Here is a 22427-nt window from a genome sequence, read left to right on the forward strand (position 1 = left end):
TCCACTCAAAGATCCCAGCCCAGGCACCAAGCATGTAAGGGAAGGTGCCTCCAGAGCAGGCTTCCAACAGAACTTTCTAAGATAATGGAAGTGTTCTTTGTCTATACTGTCAATATGGTAGCCACTAGCCACAGGCAGCTTTTGAGCCTTAAAATGTGGCTAGTGCCGCTGAGTAGCTGAATTTTAAATTTTATTGGATTTTAATGTAAATGTACATTTGAGTAGTCACCTGTGGCTACTACTGGACTCTGCAGTTCCAAATGATTACAGTAACCAGCCCTTGGAGTTACCCCTACCTGTTTGAGTCTTCCTAGCTAAGACTCCAGGTATTATGGTGTGGAGAAAAGACAGCCGAACAGTGCCCTAACCACACCTGAATGTTAACCCACAGAATCTGGAAGCATAATAAAAAGGTTGTTTTTATGTTGCTAGGTCGGGATGATTTGTTACGCAGCAAAAAGTAATCAGGATGTGAAATATGCCAAGAAGAGGCTAGAGGAGGTTTCTAAGCCCAAATGTCAGAGCCCAGAAATAAACTGATGAATAGAACAGCCCAGGGATGGTAACCAAGGACCAGGAACTGGGCGAGGGATCAGTGATCTGTAGTTTAATAGCATCCTTCAGTTCCTGGTGTCCCGGGAAGGTCTGGGACCTGGGGGCTGAAGCCCTGCCACTGTCCAGGCTCTACTTGACATCCCAAGTCACATTTAACTTGGGAGCCTTGATTTCTTAGTCTATACAGTGGGACTGCAGTGAGTGATCCCAGTTGACTTAGCATGTTGTCAGAAGATCAGATGTAATTAGGCATATGGTTCGCTCCTCACCCTGAGATGGATTCCTCATCTACCTGCTCTGCAGAGCTTTGCAAACTGACTGCAGTGACTCCTGTTTCACTTACAGGAACTCTGTGTCTTTGGAGCCAAGTTCTTATAAAATACACACTGGTCTTGAATTGAGTTGCTGTGGAAAACTGCCCACTGTACCAGAAGTATCAACATTTTGGGCACCATTTAGATGAAACCTCATTCTTACAAAAATGCTTCTTGTTTTTGTGGGTATCCTGGGGCTCAATTTCTATGAGGCTTTGAGCTCTGAGCTGTATACTTTGAGGAAATTGACTTCCAGTGATGATCATCCAGGTGGACTTAGGGTATAAGGCCTTGTTTCAGGGCCTAGGCATCTGAGGGTGGGGTCTCCTGCCCTCTCAGATGTGGGGACATCAAGGGAATTGTTGCTGGGAATGTTTGAATCCTCAGGAAGAGCATGTGACATGTGTACTTAGAGTCAATGCACTCTAAGTCTTAGGAAGATTTCAAAGACCGTCAGGGAAGGGTGGACATGATCCCATGTCCTGAGTTGCGGATGAGACAGTCATGGATGAATGAGACAGTGGTGGGTTTGAATCTCGGCTCTGTCACTTGTAGGGTCAATGATTTCTGAGCCTCAGTCATCTGTGAAGGAGATGTACTACCTACATCCGAGGGTGTTGTGAAGAGTAAATTAGGACACAACAAAAGAGACACTTGATCAACATTAAAGTGAATAGGGAAGGCTGAATGCTGAAGAATTGATGCTTTCAAACTGTGGTGCTGGAGAAGAGTCCCTTGGACAGCAAGGAGATCAAACCAGTCAATTCTAAAGGAAATCAACACTGAATATTTATTGGAAGGACTGATGCTGAAGCTGAAACTCCAATACTTTGGCCACCTGATGTGAAGAGCTGACCCTGATGCTGGGAAAGATGGAGAGCAGGAGGAGAAGGGGCAACAGAGGATGAGATGGTTGGATGGCATCACTGACTCAATGGACATGAGTTTGAGCAAACTCAGGGAGATGGTGAAGGACAGGGAAGCCTGGCATCTTGCAGTTCAAGGGGTTACAAATAGTTGGACATGACTTGTTGACTGAACAACAACAACAACAAAGGGAACAGAGACTTCCCTGCTGGTCCTGTGGCTAAAACTCCAGGCTCCCAATGCAGGAGGACCAGGTTTGATTCCTGATTTGGGAACTAGATCCCACATGCCACAACTAAGAGTTCGCATAAAGTAACTAAAAATTAGAAAAAAAGATCCAACCTGTTGTGACCAAGACTTGGTGCAGCCAAATGTGTGCATGTGTGCATGCTCAGCAGCCACATAAATAAATATGAATATTAAAAAAATAAAATGAGTATAAAGATATCTAATAAATAAGAAAATAAAGTGAATACAAATCCAGTAAAAAGGTATTCAATAAATATACAGATATTGGATAAATACAGATATCCCACCAAAGAGAAGATGGCTTAGGAGGGCTGGAGGTCTAGAAAATGAAATGTGACAACTTAGCAGCAAATTGTCTTGGTGCAAAAGAAAGAGGCAAGCAGCAAAAAGTAGTTAGAAATCCAATAGGAATGTGGTACCACTTTCCCCCACCTATGAATAAGCAAAGATGCGTGAATAAAAGTGCCTAGCATTGAAGAAGATCTGAAGGCTTTCTGAATGGGCCCACAAATCACACAAAATTCTGGGTGGCAAGTTACTCTCTCAACATCTTGAAATTCCAGTGGTCCTCCCTCTGGAAATTTATCTTAAGAGCATAATTAGAAATCTAAATCAAGAGGTATATTCAAGGATGCTGTTGATACATAGTTAAAAACTGGAAACAGCCTAAATATCTCACAATAAGGGATTGGCTAAATAATTGTTTTACCTGTATGACAGTATATATGTTGCCATAAGAGTAGACAATTTATTGACAGATATTCCAAAAATGTTATGTGACAAAAGCAAGGTAACAAATAATGTAAATATTATAATGTAAAAAAAGTCTCTTTGTGAAAAGTACATATGTATGTAATATAGACCTGGAAAGCTATCGAAATATTCAATGCTTATGGTTACTTGTTAGGATGTGCTTTTGATTGTTATATAATTCACATACTATAAACTTCAATATTCACTTTAAAACTTCACCATTTTAAAGTGTCAAATTCAGTAGTTTTTAGTATATTCACAGAGTTGTGCATCACCAGTGTCTAATCCCAAAACATTTTCATTACCTGAAAAAGAAATCCTATAGCCATTAGCAGTTACTCCTCTCCCCAGCCCTTGGCAACAAATAATCTTTTCCGTTTCTATGGATTTGCCTATTCTGGACATTTTCTATAAATGGAATCAAACAATAGGTGGCCTTTTGTGTCTGGCTTCTTGGCATAATATCTTCAAGGTTTGGCCATGTTGTAGTGTGTCAATACTTCATTCCTTTCTGTTGGCAAATAAGATTATGTTGCGCAGATATGCCAAATTTTGTTTATGGGACAATTGATGGAAATTTGGGTTGTTTTTACCTTTTGGCCATCATGAATAATATTGCTATGAATATTTGAGTGAAATTATTCTGTGTACACTTATTTTCAATTCTTTTGGTTATGTACTAAGGAGTGGAATTGCTGTGCTTTCCTGGGGCTTCCCCAGTGGTTCAGTGGTAAAGAATCCACTTGCGATGCAGAAGCTGCAGGAGACATGGGTTTAATCCCTGGGTCAGGAAGATCCCTTGGAGGAGAGCATGGCAACCCACAAGTATTCTTGCCTGGAGAATTCCATGGACCGAGGACCCTGGCGGGCTACAGTCCATGGGATTACAAAGAGTCAAGACACAGCTGAATGGCTAACATTTTCACTTTTTTTAATGGTAATTCTATATTTAACTTTTGGAATAACTGTCAAACTATTTTATACAGCAGTTGCACAATTTTACATTTCCACCAGCAATATATGAGGTTTCCATTTCTCCACATCCTCACCAACACTTGTAATTTCTTTCTTTCTTTTTCTTCCTTTTTTTTTTTTTTTTGGCCACTCCATGAGGCATGGGGGGAACTTCCCCAACCAGAGGTCAAACGCATGCCCCCTGCAGTGGAAGCATGGAGTCTTAACCACTGGACCACCAGGGAAGTCCCAACACTTGTTAATTTCTGTTTTTTGGTAATAGCCATACTAATGGGTGTGAAGTGATGCCTCATTGTGGCTTTGAATTTCATTTCCTGAATGACTAATGGTGATGAACAATCTTTTCATATACTTGTTCATTTGTGTATCTACTTTGGAGAAATGTCTGTTTATGTCCTTTGCCACTTGGTGGGATTTTGTTTGCTTTCTTTTTGTTTTTCCATATTTCTGATTTATTTGTAATGACAAGGGTTGCTTGAGTAATAATGAATGAAAGAATCAGGATAAAGGCTGGATGTGGCTGCACAGAGGCCTCTTTGGAGCCCTTTGAAGGCAAAGCCACTATCATGGTGTTGGCTCCTTGGCAGGTGAATTCTTGGCAGGATTCACCCACTTGGCCAGGTGTGACTCTCCTGGAGTGGCAGAGATCCCTCTGGCCCTGGCTAAGGGGCACATTATCAGAAGGAAAAGAATCAGAGGTGGGTCCTGATTATAGAGGGAAAATTCAAGTCTAAGGTAGGATTCCTGGTGGCAGGTGGAACAGAGGCAGGTCTGGGAGAATCTCAGCAGTGGGGCCAGGTGCTGCCATGGAGGAGAAGTTCTGAGACTAAGGGTCCTCATCCCTGAGTCTACGCAGAGCTCCAGCCTACCCTGGGGCCTGATGTGGGTCATGCCCTCCAAAACAGAGAAGGCATCTTTCCTTCAGTTAGAATTCTCATTTGGAGACATCCACACAATAATTCTGTATAGTTTGCCTGGAATGGTTCCTTTCTTTTCCTTCCTATGGGGACGCACAGAAACTGATGTGACCATTCAGCAAGTCTTAGGTTCTTTTGGTTACTTTGGGATCCTTCATAGTTTACACCGATGCTGGAAACAGGTCTGAAACCAAAGTCCACCATATACATACATGTTTTCCAATAAGCTGTCAGAAAAACAGCTATACTGCATGTTCGGGAAGGCACTGACTGCAAAGGGGCATAAGGGAACCTTTGGGGATGATGGGAATGTTCTGTAACTTGATTGTGATGGGTCTATAAAAATCCATAGAAGTCTGTTTTGCATGCACTATATAGGATCTTAGTTCCACAACCAGGGATTGAATCTGTGCCCCTAGCGGTGGAAGCGCAGAGCCCTAGCCACTGGACCGCCAGGGAATTCAGCTTTCAATTTTAATAAATATTTATAAGCCAAAAAGCCCAATAGAATGGTGCACTAAAAAGGGTACATTTCAATGTGTGTTAGTTACACCTAACAAGTTGCTTTGAAGAGAAGTGGAAGAAAAGGAGAGATCTTTGGAAAAGCAAAAAGAAGGAAAAGGAAAAAAGGAGGACCGAAGGGAAGAGAAGGGGAATGAAGAAGAGGAAGAAGCAAAGAAGGGGAGGAGGGCAAGAGCAAGGGAGAAGGAGGAGGAAGAAAACTAGCACGTAGACGTGTCATACTCCCAGCTCTCTCATCCCTGCCTTGTGCCTGTCACTGTTTTGGTTTTTTGTTTTTTGAAGTATAGTTAATTTACAATGTTGTGTTAATGTCTTCTGTACAGCACAGTAACTCAGTTATACATATTATACATATATATTTTGTTTCATACTCTTTTCCATTATGATTTGTCACGGATATTGAATATAGTTCCCTGTGCTATACAGTCGGACCTTGCTGTTTATCCATTCTATATGTAAGAGTTTGCCTCTGCTAATCTCAAACTCCCATTCCTTTTCTCCCCTACACCCCACCCTCTTTGGGAACCATAAGTCTGTTCTCTGTGTCCATAAGTTTGTTTCTGTTTTATAGATATGTTCATTTGTATGCATTTAAAAAAATTTTTTTATTGGAGTATAGTTGATTTACAATGCTGTTAGTCTCAGGTGTACAGCAAAGTATCAGTTATACATATGCACATACCCACTTTTTAAAAAAAGGTTCTTTTCATGTTGTATTTTAGAATCCAAATCTAAGTGATATATATAGTATTTGTTTTTCTTTTTCTGACTTAATCACTTAGTATGATAATCTCTAGGTTCATCTATGTTGCTGCAAATGGCATTATTTCATTCTTTTTGGTGGCTGAGTAATATTTCATTGTGTGTGTGTGTGTGTGTGTGTGTGTGCACACACTGTATCTTCTTTATCCATTCATCTTCAGTGAGCATTTAGGTTGCTTTCATGTCTTGGCTATTGTAAATAGTGCTGCTGTGACCATAAGGGTATGTATATCTTTTTGAATTATAGTTTTGTCTGGGTATATGCCCAGGAGTGGGATTGCTGGATAATATGGGTGCCTGTCACTGTTAAGTACTGGGGTGGTATTAAGTGACCCCTGTCTATAGGAGCTCATCGTCTATTGGAGAGGTGAAATTTTCTTCAAGATTCCCCCACTCCAGTGTGAGAAATGATAAACATCTCACCTGGCCCCACCTGCTAGGCTTGGTAGGAAAGACAGTCTCTGTCTTTTGTTGGGGTTCCCTCCTTTCTCTCCCACTCCATCTCCCTACCGTCCGTTCTCCACCCAGCCTGTGGGAGTGCAGAGGAACCACAGGCTTGCACAGGCCTGAGAAGGGTCCCTGTCTCAGGCTGACATCGGTGGCTTCTCTGAGTGCCCTCTTTCCACAGCCCTCATGATCTCCTCTGGGCTCTTGGCTCCCCATCTTTTGAACTCTGAGGACGCAGCTTGTTGGAGGATCTCCAGCCATTGCCCTTGGTGCCACCCTCTCTCATCCTCAAGGCACCACCTCTCCTGGGGTGCTGCTGCCTATGTGTCAGGAGCACCTGATGATGACTCAGGCCCCTCTTCCCTTCTGCACTATGGGCCGTTCCCCTCCCCAGCTACCTTGCAAGTCCTCCCACCAGCTTGTTAGCCACTTGATAAGAGCAAAGACTCACCTCTCTGGGCAAGGGAAACTCAGAGCCCAGGACTTAAGCACGGGTTATCCATTAGGAGGAAGTGGGGTACTTGATTTTTTTTCTTAAGAGCCTAGAGCTGGCCAAAAACAAGGGCCAGTTAGTTTCTCAACATGGTTGGCTGTTACACACTGCTGCAGAGGTCTTGTTTACAAAACAGAGAAGGTGCTGGCTGTCCAGTGGATGGCCCAGACAGTGGTCAGTGTGTGTCAGTCAAGTGTGGTGTAACCTGGTAAGGGGAGGGCCAGGGGCAGACAGCCACAGCTCTGGAAACAGACAGCATCTCAGCGTCCTGGCACTGTGCCTGGCTGGTCTGAGGTCAGTATCTTGCCAGTTGAAATATGTGTGGTTACAGGTGAAAGGGAACTGGATTGGGTGACAAAGTGGGCGGTTTCAGGAGGTCTGAGCCCAGAGAAATCCAGGCCTTGAGGCAATAGGAGGAGGTTGCAGTAGCAGAGAATTTGAAAGTTGGCTGGTGATACAGAATCAGATGAGGGAAGGCACAGACCCCACCCAGCCTCTGACCACCTTCTGAGCACTGAAGCGAAGCAGATAGGCTCCTTGAGTGCAGCCTGCCCATGCCAGGATTTCTAAGAAATACTTGGTCTCTATTTCTTGGTTCTCCTGGGACCAGATGTATAATAATGTGGGTACATTTTAACTTGAAAAGGTAAAAACATCCTTCTGGCTATATCCTCCTTTTCCTTCAGAGTCAGGATGATGTAGGGGGAGAGCTTGGTTCTGAAATCAAATGGAAAGTGCTTTTGTTTCTGGATATTAGGAGGGGAAAAAAAAAACTGTCAAAGAGCCAAGGCCTCATCTGTAAAAAGAAAACGTGAAATGGGCTGTGAGTCCTCCTTAATAATTCAAAGACCAAACTGAAATAACAAGAAGGTAGAGTGAGTTATCAGATATACCCACACCCTTCTCTTTTTATCAGCTTGCAAATGTCCTGGTTGGCACATGGTTGGAGAGAAGCAGTAAGTGACAAGTGGAGCTAAAACCATTCATTCATTCAGTAAGAATGTCCATGACTGTTAACTCTATGCCAGCAGACCTAGTGAGGAGCTGAGGATACTCTCCAGAACAAGGCACATGTCCCTCTGCCTCATGAACCTTGGAATCTATGTCACGGTTCTCAAACTTTAATGCACATCAGACTTCCCCCGGATGGCTTGTTAGAACACAGACTGCTAGGCCCCATCCCTGGAGTTTCCAATTTGATAGGTCTGGGATAGCCTGAGAATTTGCATTCCTCAGTCCCCACGTGATGCTGATGCTGCTGGTCCTGGAATAACACTTTGAGAACCCCTGGTCCAGACAACCATTTCACCCAACCATTTTTACCTCTTGGCACGACTTGGTTCAGTCATTCGGGTGAACTGGAGGAAATTTGGAGCCCTGGCCCAGGGTGTTGACAGCCTGAGGTTACCTGCTCAGGAGCTGCGGCCATCCCAGGCCGCAGCCAATCTTTAAAAAAAAATTTTTTTTAATTTAATTTTTTATTTTTCGTTGAGCTGGGTTTTCCTTGCTGCATGCAAGCTTTCTCTAGTGGCCATGAACGAAGGCTTCTCAGTGTGGTGGCTTCTTGTTGCAGAGCACGGGCTCTAGGGCGCAAGGGCTTCAGTCATTGCAGCTTGCGGGCTTCAAGAGTTGTGGCGCACCGGTTTAGCTGCCCTGAGGAATGTGGAATCTTCTGGGACCAGAAATCAAACCCGTGTCCTCTGTATTGGCAGGCGAATTCTTATCCACTGTACCACCAGGGAAATCCAGGCAATCAGTATCTTAAGGTTCATTATCCTCTAAGGAGACCATGCAAAGGCCCTGCACCCACCCTGAGGCAGAAGCAGGTGCAACTCTGAGAGGTCCTCTGTTGACTTCTCTTTGGAAATGAAGGAAGACCTTGTTTACCACCACCCTAGTGCGAGCCCAGAGCTCTGGGTGCCAAGCCTGGGGTGGTACAAGGGCATCTTCCATAGTTTTGTCCTCCCTCCAACTGGAGCCTCTCATCCTCTCTTCCTATCACGTTCTTAACCTAAACAGCTCACTTTTCTTCCACGCTCACAGGCAGCGCAGGCAGGTTGGAAGCCCGTTGGGCCTTTGTAACCTTCTCCACCTGAGTAAACATGGCATCATCGATGGGGCTCCGTGGGACCCTGCTGCAGCCAAGGCTTGGCTCCTGTGAGGGTCATGAGTAGAGGGCGGAGGGTGAGGGTGAGGGACAATAGCCCTTTGTACCATTGCCAAATGACAGATCATCTTTTGAGTCAAAATCTGCCAAGATTATTTTTTTTTCTAACTAGCTTATTGAGATATCATTCATATACCATACAACTCACCCATCTAAACTATATAATTCATGGCTTTTATGATAGTCACAGAGTTGTGCAACCATCTTCACAATCGACTTTACACCATTTTCATCTGAAAAAGAAATCCTGGGCCTTTTAGGGCCCCATCCTTTCATTCCTCCCCTAGCCCCAGGCAACCACTAATCCGCTTCCTGTCTCTATAGATTTGCCTATTCTGGGCATTTCATATGAATGGAATAGAAATGTGACAACCTATATCTGGGTCCAAAACATGCTTGGCAGAAACTCAAGATGGGCACAGATTATATGAATTGTAACTTGACCTTGAGCCTCCCTTGTCTCAGGGTGCTAATTCCCCCTTTCACAAGGCGGCGGTGGGAATGTGAACGGCCAGCCCAGGCCTGGCACCCCTGCTGGTCAGGGGTGGGGACTCTCTGTAGTGAAAAGGAGGCTTAGTGATACGATCAACTATAGAGCAGCCTCAGATCAAAGTGATCTTATTATGAATTGGTGGCATGCTGTGGCATTCCCAAAGTTCAATTGTGAACTAAGGTTGTGTAAGAGGTGTTTCCCCTGCCTTTCATTCAGCAGGCCCTGTCTGGGTGCCAAAGTCAGCAAAGCAGCACGCTGCTCTTTTTCACCGAAGAGGCCCAGAAACTTTCAGCCCCCACCCCACCCAGACGGCTCCTGCTCTCCCAGAGAGAGGAGGCTCCCTGGGGGTCCTCTAGGGACCCCGTCCCCTCTCTGCATTCCCAGATTTCTCCTGGTTGCCACCCAGGTCCCTCTCAATCTCTCTACAAGCCCTGAACTGCCCCCGCCAGGACCTCTGCTGGCAGCTGCACGTGCCAAGGCAGAAGGCTCCTTACCTGATCCACGTGAGTGAGCTGACTGGTTTTTGTTGCTGCTACAGCAACACCTCTGTTCAGCTCCATGTGAAAAGTTTCATCCCCCAGGGATCCTTTCCCTTTGATCTGTTCACACCCCTGCTTGGGTGTGGGGGTGGGGAGACCCAGCACCCAGATCAGTGATGGGCCCTACCCCCCACCAGCCTGTGTCTGCGGTGGACACTGTTTCAGTGACCACTTTCCCCGTCTCAGGCCCCTGACAGGAATGCCAGGAACCCACCCCTTCCTCTGCCCTCCCCGAGGGATTGACATTCATAGGATTCCCTTCCTGCTGCCCCACACTCAGGCCACAGAGCTGTCACCCCACCCCCACTCTCCCTCAGCGGTCTGGGGCTTTCTTGACAGCTGCAGAACAGAGTCTGGGGGCTCAAGTGAGGGGAGGGCCAGAGACCTGCCATTATGCAGGCCCTCCTCCACAGCAGTGAGTTCAGGTCTGGAGACAACAGAAGGGCTGGGATGAGGCAGGGGTGGGGAGTGCGTGGGGTTTGTGGGGGCTGTGGGGTGGGGGGGGGGAGTAAGACAGGGTGGGGAGCCAAGGAGAAGGGCAGGGAGGAAGGGTAATGAGACCGTCCCTTCTTTGAACTGTGTCCAGTGAGGTGTGATTCCAGCCTCCCAAGGGAAGGGTTGAGTGGCTGCCTGAGAACAGTACCAGACCTGGGATGGCCCCCAGGGCCCAGTGGGCAGCAGCTGAGACCAAGGCTGAAGGTCGGTCAGGACGACTAGAGCTGGCGGATGGGGCTAAGGAGGGTCTTATCAGTGACAGAGTTGGCCTAAGACCTCCCCGCCCCCTCCCCCTGCCCCCATAACCTCAGAGGTGAGGGAAGCTGGCTTTGGGATCGTGTGCAGGAAGATCTGGGAAATGGACACCACGGCCTCGGCTCACAGCCTTAGTGTAGGCGGGACCCGCTAGGTTGAGAGGCCTGAATTATTAAGCCCTGGGAGAAAGGCCTCTGGCACTAGTGCTGAGGGGAGCTTATCACCTCTATTCACAGTCCTCCCTGAGGTGAAGAATTCAGAAGCAGCTGAATTCAGCTGCTTCCAGGGCCCCACTGTGACCAGAGTTGTAAAAGGGCATTTGGCTGGCCTTGGAGGGACCCTGGCCCAGGCAGTCCTGTCACCAGGCCCCAGGTTTCTCGAAGCCATTTGTTTACATGCTCCAGTTGACCTTTGCCACACACATTTTCCACATTGCCCTTCCCTGCAAAGGAAGGCCCTGCAGCCACCAGGGCCCATGGAGTCTCCCGGGTCCAGCTGCATTCATGTGTCAGCTTGGGGCTGGCTGGGAAGACCACCCTCCCCTCCCACTTGACCCCCATTCAGCCATAGGTGTAGCAGGGAGGCCAGATCCTCCCAGGTCTGCTATGGCCTTACTCTGGCATTGCCCTCTGAGCAGCTAGGGTTAGGGAAGCCCCATAACAGTCCCACTTCCAGTGCCTGGGGAAGGAGGCAGAGGGATCCACCCGAAGTCAAGATCAGATGGTGCCTGTGAAACCTGGAGGGAGAGAGGCCAGGCCCAAGCAGAAGCCGCTCTGTCTTGGGTCTAGAATCCTGGGCAAGAATGCGTCTGGTGGGCCTGAGGGTGATCTGGTGGTTCTGGGAGCCAACAACCATTTCCTGGTTTTCTTTCCTATAGTCCTTCCTCTCAAGGCCCATATTCCTGAAAACTGATATTCTGTTAAGACGAGGACCAGCTGGGGCGGTATCTCTGGCCCTCACTTCTTTGATAGCACCATTCACTCTTTCCTCCCTGGCTCAGCTCTGGGCCTGATAGCCCCCTGCTTCCCTTCATCTAGACAGGAAAAATTGTCCAAGACTAGCGGATGGGACCAGAGGGATTCCTGCAAGCCCTGGAGTCACGCTGGATGTGGGAGTCACCCACAGGGCCGCCCTCAGCGGGTTATCTGGCTGTCTACGCGAAACAAAGTGAGACTCAGTCGCTCAGCCGTGCCCGACTCTGCAACCCAGTGGACAGTAGCCTGCCAGACTCCTCTGTCCATGGGACTTCCCAGGCAAAAACACTGGAGTGGGTTGCCATTTCCTACTCCAGGGGATCTTCCCTACTCAGGGATCGAACATGGGTCTCCTGCATTGCAGTCAGATACTTTACTATCGGAGTTACAATGTTGTCTGCAGGAGCAGACCTTTATTCTTGTCTGCAAAATCCCATGGGCAGAGGAGCCTGGTGGGCTATAGTCCATGGGGTTGCAAAGAGGACGCGATTTTAGTAACTAAATCACCACCACAGATCTTTGTCTAACTTGTGTTTACTCTTGATTAGGGTATTTTACAACTTTATAAGGAAAGTGTAGAAAACTAATAGCAATGCAGGACTGTTATACAGTGATGCAGATAATATTTTAATCAAATGACCAAGGTTTTATCTTATATACCATAATTTAGCAATCATTTCAATACTCTTCCTTTCAGTTATTATAAATGTTTCAGTACCTCCTGTCGTATTTTGAACCCTCCTTCTGGTTCTCTCATTAATTAATGAAATACATTTTTGTTATAGGTTCATGCTACATTTGTATAAAAGCTATGTTTTAAAATTTTTAATGAAAAAATTACCATATAGGAAAATGGTATATGGTAATTTTTTCATATGCAGTTCTATGCACTTTAACCCATTTAAAGAGTGAAACCACTACCATAATCAGGATACAGAACAGTTTCATCCTCCCTGAGACACTCCCTGTGCCATCCCTACAGTCATGTTTTTGATTTTGTGTGTGTTTGTGTTGATGGTTAAAACCGGAAAAAAAAATCATCAAATTCAAGCATTTTTAAGCGTACAGTTCAGTAGCGTTAAGGATATCTATGTTGTAAAACAGATCTCTGGAACCCCTTCATCTTGCAGAACTGAAAGTTTATACCCCTTAAACAATAACTTCTCTCTGCCCCCTCCAGCAGCCCCTTAAACAATGACTTCTCTCTGCCATCTCCCAGCAGCCCCTGGCAACCACCATTCTACTTTTTAGATCTGTGAATCTGACTATTTCAGACACATCCCTTAAATGGAATCATTGCAGCGTTTGTCCGCTTATGACTGGCTTATTTCACTTAGCATAATGTTCTCAAGGGTCATCTGTGTTGAACCATGTTTTTGATGTTTTGAAAATTATTCTCTGACAGGATGCAGAAAGATGTCAGTGACTGGGATGTTTCTGGCTTGTCTTTGTCAGTCCCCCCAGGCTGTGGGGATTCCCTCTCTGCCCCCTCTGTCAAGCCTGGGGAAAGTCTTGGGGTTTCAGAGTGGTCTCTGTTCTGCTTGCCCCACTGCCTTGCCCTCCCTTGCAGGCTGCACTTAAACTCGACAGAAGAAAACTCCCCGATCAGCAGAGTGCTTTGGGACGTCTCCGGGTGTGGGTGGTGGGGTTAACCACACAAAGGGTAAATAATTGAGCCAAACATGGGCACCCAAGCCAGACGTCCCTCAATTAGCTCCTTTCTTCAGACAAAGGCAAAAGATATTGACGATAAGAGAGCCTTCACCTTTTTCATCCTCAATAAGGAGATTCAGGAACGTGGGTACAGGAGGAGCTTGGCAAGCCTGGGAATGAGCCTGTGTGGGAGATGCAGGGCCAGTGCAGGGCCAGGGCCCCAGACAAAACCTCTAATAATATAGTTGGGCCTCTAAAATGCAGTCAGCTAGACACATTCTTGCCCCTTCTCCTTGTGCAGCACACACACACAGACCCTGAACTCTTTTCCATTCAGCATTCAAAAACTGTGGTGTGTGTAAATGCCAAGTAGTTTCCACAAGTCTAAAATCCATAACTTTCCCTAGTGCCCCCTTAAAGTGTTTTTGAACCTTTTGTTTGTCATGGTTTTTCCAGTGGTCATGTATGGATGTGAGAGTTGGACTGTGAAGAAAGGTGAGCACCGAAGAATTGATGCTTTTAAACTGTGGTGTTGGAGAAGACTCTTGAGAGTCCCTTGGACTGCAAGGAGATCCAACCAGTCCATTCTAAAGGAGATCAGCCCTGGGTGTTCCTTAGAAGGAATGATGCTAAAGCTGAAACTCCAATACTTTGGCCACCTCATGCGAAGAGTTGACTCATTGGAAAAGACTCTGATGCTGGGAGGGATTGGGGGCAGGAGGAGAAGGGGATGACAGAGGATGAGATGGCTGGATGGCATCACCGACTCGATGGATGTGAGTTTGAGTGAACTCCGGGAGTTGGTGATAGACAGGGAGGCCTGGCATGCTGCAACTCATGGGGTCGCAAAGAGTCAGACACGACTGAGCGACTGAACTGAACTGAACTGATGAGCAATGAAAGTAGATTTTCTTGGAATGTGCTGTCTCTACTGCTGGGTATCTCTCTCCCTCTTTGGAAGCCTCATTTTCCCCATGGGGAGAGATGTGTGATGGGGCTGGTAAGGGAAGGAGCCTCAGATACTAGTTCCAGTGATGCCCAAAGGCCTCATGGTCCTGGGGAGCCACTTAAATACCTGGAGCCTCAGTTTCCCTTCTGAGAAACTATAACAACTCTTTACTCAACATTTGATGGTATTTCCACTCTGGATTTCTAAGTTCTCTTCATATGACTGTGCTTCATCTCTAGGGTAACTGTGAAACTTTTAGCCTCCAAACCGTGACATTTTTAAGAGTGAAAGGGGACGCAAATACTGATTATACTGGGAATATGCATAAACTGGGAGCTTCTTCCATGAAGAAGCCTTGTCTATCCATCTTAGAGTCCCATCTGTATCCAGCCCAGAGCTTTAAATTCACAGGGATTCTCAGTGAACACTGACTGGTATCCACCTCCCAGGAAATCTAACTCAGGGTAAATTTAGAGGGAGAGACTTCTCAGTTTAGTTCAAATACCTTAATGTAGGTTGGGATGGCTTTGGTTGTTAAGAGTTGTGAATAAACAAAGAGACAGCAGGGCCCCCATAATTCAGGGTTGGGCTGCTGAGCACAGGGCATGTCTGACAAGTCACAATCGTGTGGCAGAATCCCCTGGGACCATAGCTGTATGCAAGGGAAGGTGTATTTGTGGGATATCCAAGTAGGATTTCAGGTCTCTGCTTTGCATAGACTTAGCAACCTGCTAAGGCCGCTGGAAGAAATGAAAAGAACCTCTAAGTCTTAACTGCTACATCCTAGGAGAGCAGGTTGACATCTCTAGGGAAAAAATAACGGTGACCTTGACCTCTGAAGAGTATGCCCACATCGACAGAGTTCACTCCGATGTTGAAGGCTCTGGCTTGAACTTGATGGGGAGGATTCTCTTGAATGTACCCTTGGATGGTTGATGGTTGAGGACCTCTGACCCAGCTCTGGGTAGAAGAGGCCAGGAGGCCATAAGTAAGTGAATATAGCTGGGGTTTTCCTTTTGGAGTCCTACAAAGAAGCTGTGAATGCTGTGACCCACCTCTTCTGAGGGCAGTCAGAAGGCTGTGCAGTCTGTGCTCTGCCACACTGAAGGAAGCGCATTCACTAACGGACACTGTGGACAAAGCTTAACAGCAAATGGCAGTCAAGTGTGCATCCCAACAAAATCAGGAAATTATGACAGTTCCTGGTAGAGGAAGAGACTGGACATCTTGAGAAAGGGCATCTTCTGGTCTAAGTGGCCCAGGGGCACAGTATGGAGTAGTGGTGGCCATGGTCAGAGAACAGGATGATGACGTCCTTACTGGGCAATGACAATGACAACAAAAACCTGGGAGCTGTGTGGTTAATGGCCAACACTGGCAGTGATGTGTGGAGTCAACGTCATTGACCTTGTGATGGCTAGCTTGGCAATCATGGCAAAAGCCCCAGCAAATCCCACTGAAGCAGAGAGGAGAATGGCACCAAAGAGAAGTACAGAAAGGGTTTATTGGCTGAGGTGGTGTTGATAAGATACTGAAGTCCTGCCTGGGGAAGGACAGAGTGGGGACTGGAGTCAAAGATATTTCTGCCACACTGCAGCTGTGACCTGTTCCCTTAGGACTCTGTGTCTGGGGAGAACATACTGCTCTGGGGTTAGAAAAGCTGCTTTAAAGGCCACGTTCTTGAAATAATGTAAATTTACTATTGGTGGCCTTACCTGTTGCTCAGGGAGACTCACCCTTCATCATTAAATGAATAATCTTTGTTCCTCCTCACCCAGAAGTTATCAGTTTCCCATGTGAAAAGCAGGTTGAACCCCAATCAGTGCCCGGAATTCTGAGCACCTGCTTTCGTGACTTTAGATGCTTGGCTCACACTCAAAACTTACTTTCTTTGTCCACAGGGTCTGATAATACAGGGGAGGTCCTCCTTCTCTGCAGTCATACCAACCTCTCAGTGGACCTCAGCTATAGCCACTCTGGAAGATGCCTGCCTGTTTCTCCTTGAAGTGAATTATTTTGGACATAAAACTTAGTCTATAAATAATGTTAGACAATACTAAATATACTCTAAACATTTGCTCAGAAATTATTCAACTGTTTTCATGTGATAATACAATTGTATTAACTTCTCACAGTTTAACTCATGATTATGGGCTGATTCAGAAGCCCTGCAAACCTCCCCCTATCTTTTTAAGATTAAAATATCTCCCTTATTGATTTTTCTTTTGATAAAATATTACACATTCACTGTAAAAAAAAAAGTTAAAAGATACAGATGGGCAAAAAGAAAATTAAAAATACCACAGTTCATTTTCAGAGTTAACCATTATTCACAACTTGATGTATACATTCCTCCAAATCTTCTATAAATGGACTTGCGAATGCTTGTGTATAAAAAGCACTCACATACCTATAGAACACAAAGAAGGTTATGTCTAGATATCTCAATAACTACCCTTTAAACAATGACAATAACTTCTCTCTGCCCCCTCCCAGCTGGAGAAGGCAACGGCACCCCACTCCAGTACTCTTGCCTGGAAAATCCTATGGATGGAGGAGCCTGGTGGGCTGCAGTCCATGGGGTCATGGAGAGTTGGACATGACTGGTAGCACTGCTGGACCAAACCTTAGGCTAGTGGATCAGGACTGTTTCTACCCATAGCTGGGCTGATAGGTGTATTCAGTACAGCCTCTGCTGTACTGAATGGTCCTCTTCACTTAAGGGCAGAATGGTCCTATCTCCTGACCTCAAGATTCTGCTACATCTGGGGCTCGTGACTCACTGAAACCACAGCAGCAGCCGCCCAGTCTGAGGCCCCTGTGGGTCTTGCTGCTTCAGCTCTTATTTACATCTTTGTTCCTGACACTGAGCATGACCCTGTGGGACCTTCCCAGGGACAGACCACCCCCTTCCCCTGGGTCCCCTGCCTGTTGTTTGTAGAAAAGCTTTATCCTCCTAGGCCTTGCTTGAGTTACAAAGAGCAATTTTAATTAGAGACATGAGAAAATACAGAAACAGATAAAAACAGTCAAGTAAGATGAAATAATAGTTTGGCCATAAAACAAAGTCAAGGACCTTTAGTTCCCCCTCAAGGGATATAAATAATATCCTAAGCCATATCTTTGAATATTTTTGCAAATACTAGAACACCCACCAGGAGGAAAAAGTTAACTACATGATGACCATCATCACATGGACCCCAGACTAGTTAGAGCCAGAAAACTGATAATTGAGATTCCCCAAGCATCACCATCAACCAGAGAATTGTGCCTGGGCTGATCACACACCCCATAACCCTACTCTTCATGCTGCTGCTAAGTCACTTCAGTCGTGTCCCACTCTGTGCGACCCCATAGACGGCAGCCCACTAGGCTCCCCTGTCCCTGGGATTCTCCAGGCAAGAACACTGGAGTGGGTTGCCATTTCCTTCTCCAATGCATGAAAGTGAAAAGTCAAAGTGAAGTCGCTCAGTTGTGTCCGACTCCTAGTGACCCCATGGACTGCAGCCCACCAGGCTCCTCCGTCCATGGGATTTTCCAGGCAACAGTACTGGAGTGGGGTGCCATTGCCTTCTCCGCCTACTCTTCATAATGTCTTTATAAACCCTTCCCTGGAAGGGATTGGGGAGTTTGGGTCTTTTGAACATGAGCTGCCAGTTCTCCTTGCCTGGTGCCCTATAATAAAAGCTGTACTTTCTTTCACCACGACGTGCTGGCAGTAGATTGGCTTTGCTATGTGTCAGACGAGCACATCCAGATTCCATTTGGTAATATTCCTACTCTGTCCTTAAAGATTTGCCTTGCTTCCTTGGAGCTTGGAATAACATTTTAAAATGGTGTTTTTGTATTTTAAAATCAAGCTTTTCTATGTATTTGCAATAGGAAGTTAGGGCTGTAGGGCACTAGTGCTCATCAATTTGACCTTAAATTCAATACCAGTTATCCCTGTGTTGGATGGTTTTGCTTGTCTTCCATAGAGCAACATGTTCTTAATTGCTTTAGTTGCTTTGTCATTTTCCTCCATGTTCACTGTAATTATCTCAAGCTTTCCCTCTGAGCCAGAAAATTTGTTAGCTTCCTTGATGTTTCTAACTTATCTAATAGATCTATAAATTTCTTGTTTTTGTCCTTAATTTTTTGCCTTGACTCTCAATTTCCTTTTTATTTAGTTGATTTATCCACTCATCCTTGGGCTCTTTTTTATTGTTTCAAAAACATACCAAATATGTTTAATTATACACTAAATGGATATAATTTATTAAATGTTGAATTAATGTAATTAACTATTAATATAATTAAATATTCATATTGGTTCTATAGTATGAAGCACTCAGGAGTTTTCTTCTATAACTGGGACAGTGATTACCTCTAGACTTGCTTTGTTTATCTTTTCATATTCTGTTTCTTTTTTTTTTCTTCTCTTCCCCTCCTCTGCCTTCTTTTTGTTCCTTAAACACATCCTGCATGTTGGCTTAGCTTCCCTAACATTTCTTTTAATTTTGCATGAGTAAGTCTGGCCAGACCATCCAATGCTCTGAAAATGTGAGGGCCCTCATGACACCTTTCTACCTACCTGTCATTCCTTTGACCCTAGAGTTTGGAGGATGAGAGTACTTCCTGCTTCACTGAGGTCTGAGTGTTACAGCGACAGGTGGATGACAGATCTGGGCTTGGCTCTCTTTCCTGAAATGCGCTCAGTGCCCCACACCAGGGTCCTCTTCACTTAGCAGTGATGTGGCCTCTTCCTGGGGCTTTGGCTCATTCCTGGAAGGCAGCACAGAGCCCTAAAAAAAAAACAACCAAGTGCAGCTGCTCCTCCAGCTCCTGTTGGCCTCCCTGATGGGTTTTTCCCTGGGATTTCTCGTCAACTTTCCCCAGGCTGCCTGTTCACCCTCTTAGCCCTCTCTGTGCTAAATCATGAGGTGCTGGTGATACTCCTTGGGGTCTTATTCTCTAACCTCCTCTTCTCATTCAGTGCCAGGGGTGTGGAGGGAGAGTGACAACTAACATTCCATGCTAGAATTCTCTGTTTCATTTCTCTTGACACATTTTCAGTCTTATAAGGTTGTACTATTTTCCATATTTGATTGACTCTGATTAGTGTTTGGCTTTTCCCCCCCAAATTATTTTTCAATCACTTTAAAATGAGTGAAATAGAAGGAGGTTGTGCTATCCAGCATCACCTGTACACCCTTACCCAAAGTCTAAGCAGATGCAGCTGTCGAGAATGCCGCACAGGATCCCAGGAACTCCAGGGTTATTGCTACCGTCGGAGACTGATTCATGCTCCTCAGACAGCAGACTCTCTCAGTCTCTCTCTCAGGCCCTCTGACCCCTGCTTTCTCCATCTGTGAAATGAGTGTGCTGTATTATGCTGTTCATCTTTCATTAAATTTCACTGTATCCAAAATGAAATTATACTTCCTTCCTACATTCAAAATGTCGAGTTTCCTTCTTCAGGATTTCTGAGTTTCCTGAGGCACAGCCTGGCGTGAGTGCCACAAAACCTTTCTCATCCAGCCTTCTCACCTTGCTGCCTTGATTCTGCCTCGGTGCTCATGAGACTGGTCCCTTGGTGACCCTGCCAGGCCTAGGGGAGAGGACATGGCCCTGCTCTCAGTCCTACAGCTTCTCTGACAAAAGGCTCCTGAGAGTACTTTCCACCTGCCTTAGAAGAGGAGTGTCTGGTACCCACAAGGGCCTACCAACAGCAGTCTCCAAGCCCACTTACCAAACAGAGAGGAGGAGAAATCCTTTCCTCCCCTAGCCTAAGGCATCCTCCCTTGCCTGCCACAGGATGAATGACGGTGAGAACACAGGTTATGGTAAGTGCAGTATTCCCATGCCCCGCCCCCTCCCACCACTTAGGTAAAGGTGTGGCCTGATCTCCTTGGCTCAGAGAAGATAACCATAATAGTCTCCAGTCTGAAGGTCCTGGTCTCAGCCACAGGCCAGTCCAAGAAGCAACAGTCTCTGTCCAGTGCATTATCACAGCCTTTTCTCTCTCATGGGGTGTGGAGAGGGTCAGTCTGCCATCCTCTGGTCACCTCATCTCCCACAGACACATCCTGAACAATTCAATAGCTACATCTTCAAGGAACCAACAATTATTTTCAGCCATAGAGAAGTCTACACCTGTATTTAAGGAAAGAGGGAAACTAAAACATGTGTCTAATTTGTCTGAGACAGTTCTGCTCCTATCCTCATTGTGTGTTCCCAAGTAGGACCTATCACTTCTTGGAACAGAGCATCCTATCTGGGTTTCCTCCAGAACAACCGTGGCTGCTTGCCTTATATCTGGTTGATTGCAAGTGCTGTTTGACATGATTAAAACTAGACAAAGCCAAGAGTGCACCCTAAAGTAAACTGTGGACTTTGGGTAATTACAATAGATCTGTGTAGGTCCATTATTTGTGACAAACATACCCCTCTGGTGAGGGCTGTTGATAACAGGGAAGGCCATGCATGTATGGGGCAGGGCATATATAGCAAATCTCTGTATCTGCCCCTCAATTTTGCTGTGAACCTAAAATTGCTCTTAATAAATGCCTTAATTAACAAAATTATTTTTGTTTTTCGGCATCCTGGTGTCTGGCTTACAGGAAAAAGTTTCAGAGGTCATGCCTGAGATAAGGCTGCCTTCTGGAAGCCTCTCTGCAGACAGGCACAACTCCCCCAGACCCCCACTTCTTATTGGATAGCAAGTCTCAGAACCCCAGCTTGGTCCTTCCTGCCTGGCTTCTGTGAGCAGTCTGACAAGGCTGCCCTTTTTCTCACCCACCTGGGGTCTGTGCTGTAGAACATTCCAACCACTCAAGAAAGGCAGGAGCAGTGGGTGTTTCAAGACCAATTAAAGCTCCAGCCTCACTTCACTCCCCGCTATTTGTTAGCACCTCTACAATTTGCACCTGCTGGGACAGGCATGGAGGGAGGGGGTCGCTGGGAGGATCATTTCCAGTTACTACCTTGGAGAGGCTGCTGCGGCTCTTCTGACCTCTGTGCTGGGCAAATACATGAGCCATGTCTTAGTGCAATGACCAAGTGAGGGCTTCAGGCATCCTTGGGGCCCCGGGTCTGGAATCAAGAGCCTCACAGAATGAGGAATGACTTTAGGATCCTCTGTGGAGACGGATTGAAAACTTTCTTCATAGCCAGAAAAACTGCTCTTCCAGAGGGAGACTGGAAACCATCTTTGCACTTGAACGCCTCGTTGTTCCTACCTTTCTTGAGTGGTTGGAATGTTCCGCAGCACAGACCTCAGGTGGGTGAGAAAAGGGGCAGTCCTGTCAGACTTGCTGCTGCTGCTGCTAAGTCACTCAGTCGTGTCCGACTCTGTGTGACCCTATGAACTGCAGCCTACCAGGCTCCTCCGTCCATGGGATTTTCCAGGCAAGAGTACTGGAGTAGGGTGCCATCGCCTTCTCCACCCGTCAGACTTAGGGCTCCCCAAAGTCTAGCAGGAGGACTGAGCAGGAGCTTCGAGTCTTATTCTCTAACAAGGGGTGGGGGTCTGGGGGAGTCGTGCCTATCTGTGGCGAAACCTCCAGAAGTCAGCCTTATCTCAGGCACAGCCTCTGAAACACTTTCCTGTGAGCCAGGCACCCGTGTGCTCACATTTTAACAAACATCATCACCTTTACTTAACACAGGGCTGGGGAAAAGCCAGGGCAAGTGTTCCCACTTTGAAGAGCCTCATAAATGCTGTGGCATCTTCCAACATGGGGATGAGGCGCCCACTGTCGCCTGAGTCAATTTTCCAGATGTGGTGGTGGGAAAGGACTGGTGGGGGCATGGGTGGGATGGGGAGGAGGCAGCCAGCTGGTATCATGGAAGAAACCCTGGATCTGAGTCTCGGTCAGAGGCTGGATGGGCTTCCAAGGTGGCGTACTGGTGAAGAATCCTCCTGCAATGCAGGAGACTTGGGAGATGGGGGTTTGATCCCTGGGTCGGGAAGATCCCCTGGAGGAGGAACTGACAACTCACTCTGAGGAGGAGCCTGGTGGTTTCCAGTCCTTGGGGTTGCAAAGAGTCGGACACGACAGAGCACA

General features: G+C 46.3%; 1 long non-coding RNA gene across 7 annotated transcripts; it reads right to left on the minus strand.

Moving 5' to 3' along the window:
* Nucleotides 1-8405: 8405 nt before the first annotated feature.
* Nucleotides 8406-21254, minus strand: LOC129623219 (uncharacterized). 7 transcript variants are annotated; one of them, XR_008700402.1, is made up of 5 exons: nt 21161-21238; nt 19909-19969; nt 19577-19727; nt 18953-19163; nt 15871-16789 (listed from the first exon to the last, which is right to left on the minus strand). It is a non-coding gene; the product is annotated as an uncharacterized LOC129623219 (long non-coding RNA). The 7 variants fall into 7 exon arrangements; XR_008700400.1 differs by having other exon boundaries at nt 19812-19969; nt 21161-21175; XR_008700403.1 differs by lacking the exon at nt 21161-21238 and adding an exon at nt 20111-20160.
* Nucleotides 21255-22427: the final 1173 nt, after the last annotated feature.

This window comes from Bubalus kerabau, chromosome 11 (genome assembly GCF_029407905.1).
Source record: "Bubalus kerabau isolate K-KA32 ecotype Philippines breed swamp buffalo chromosome 11, PCC_UOA_SB_1v2, whole genome shotgun sequence".
NCBI classification, from domain to species: Eukaryota; Metazoa; Chordata; class Mammalia; order Artiodactyla; family Bovidae; genus Bubalus; species Bubalus kerabau.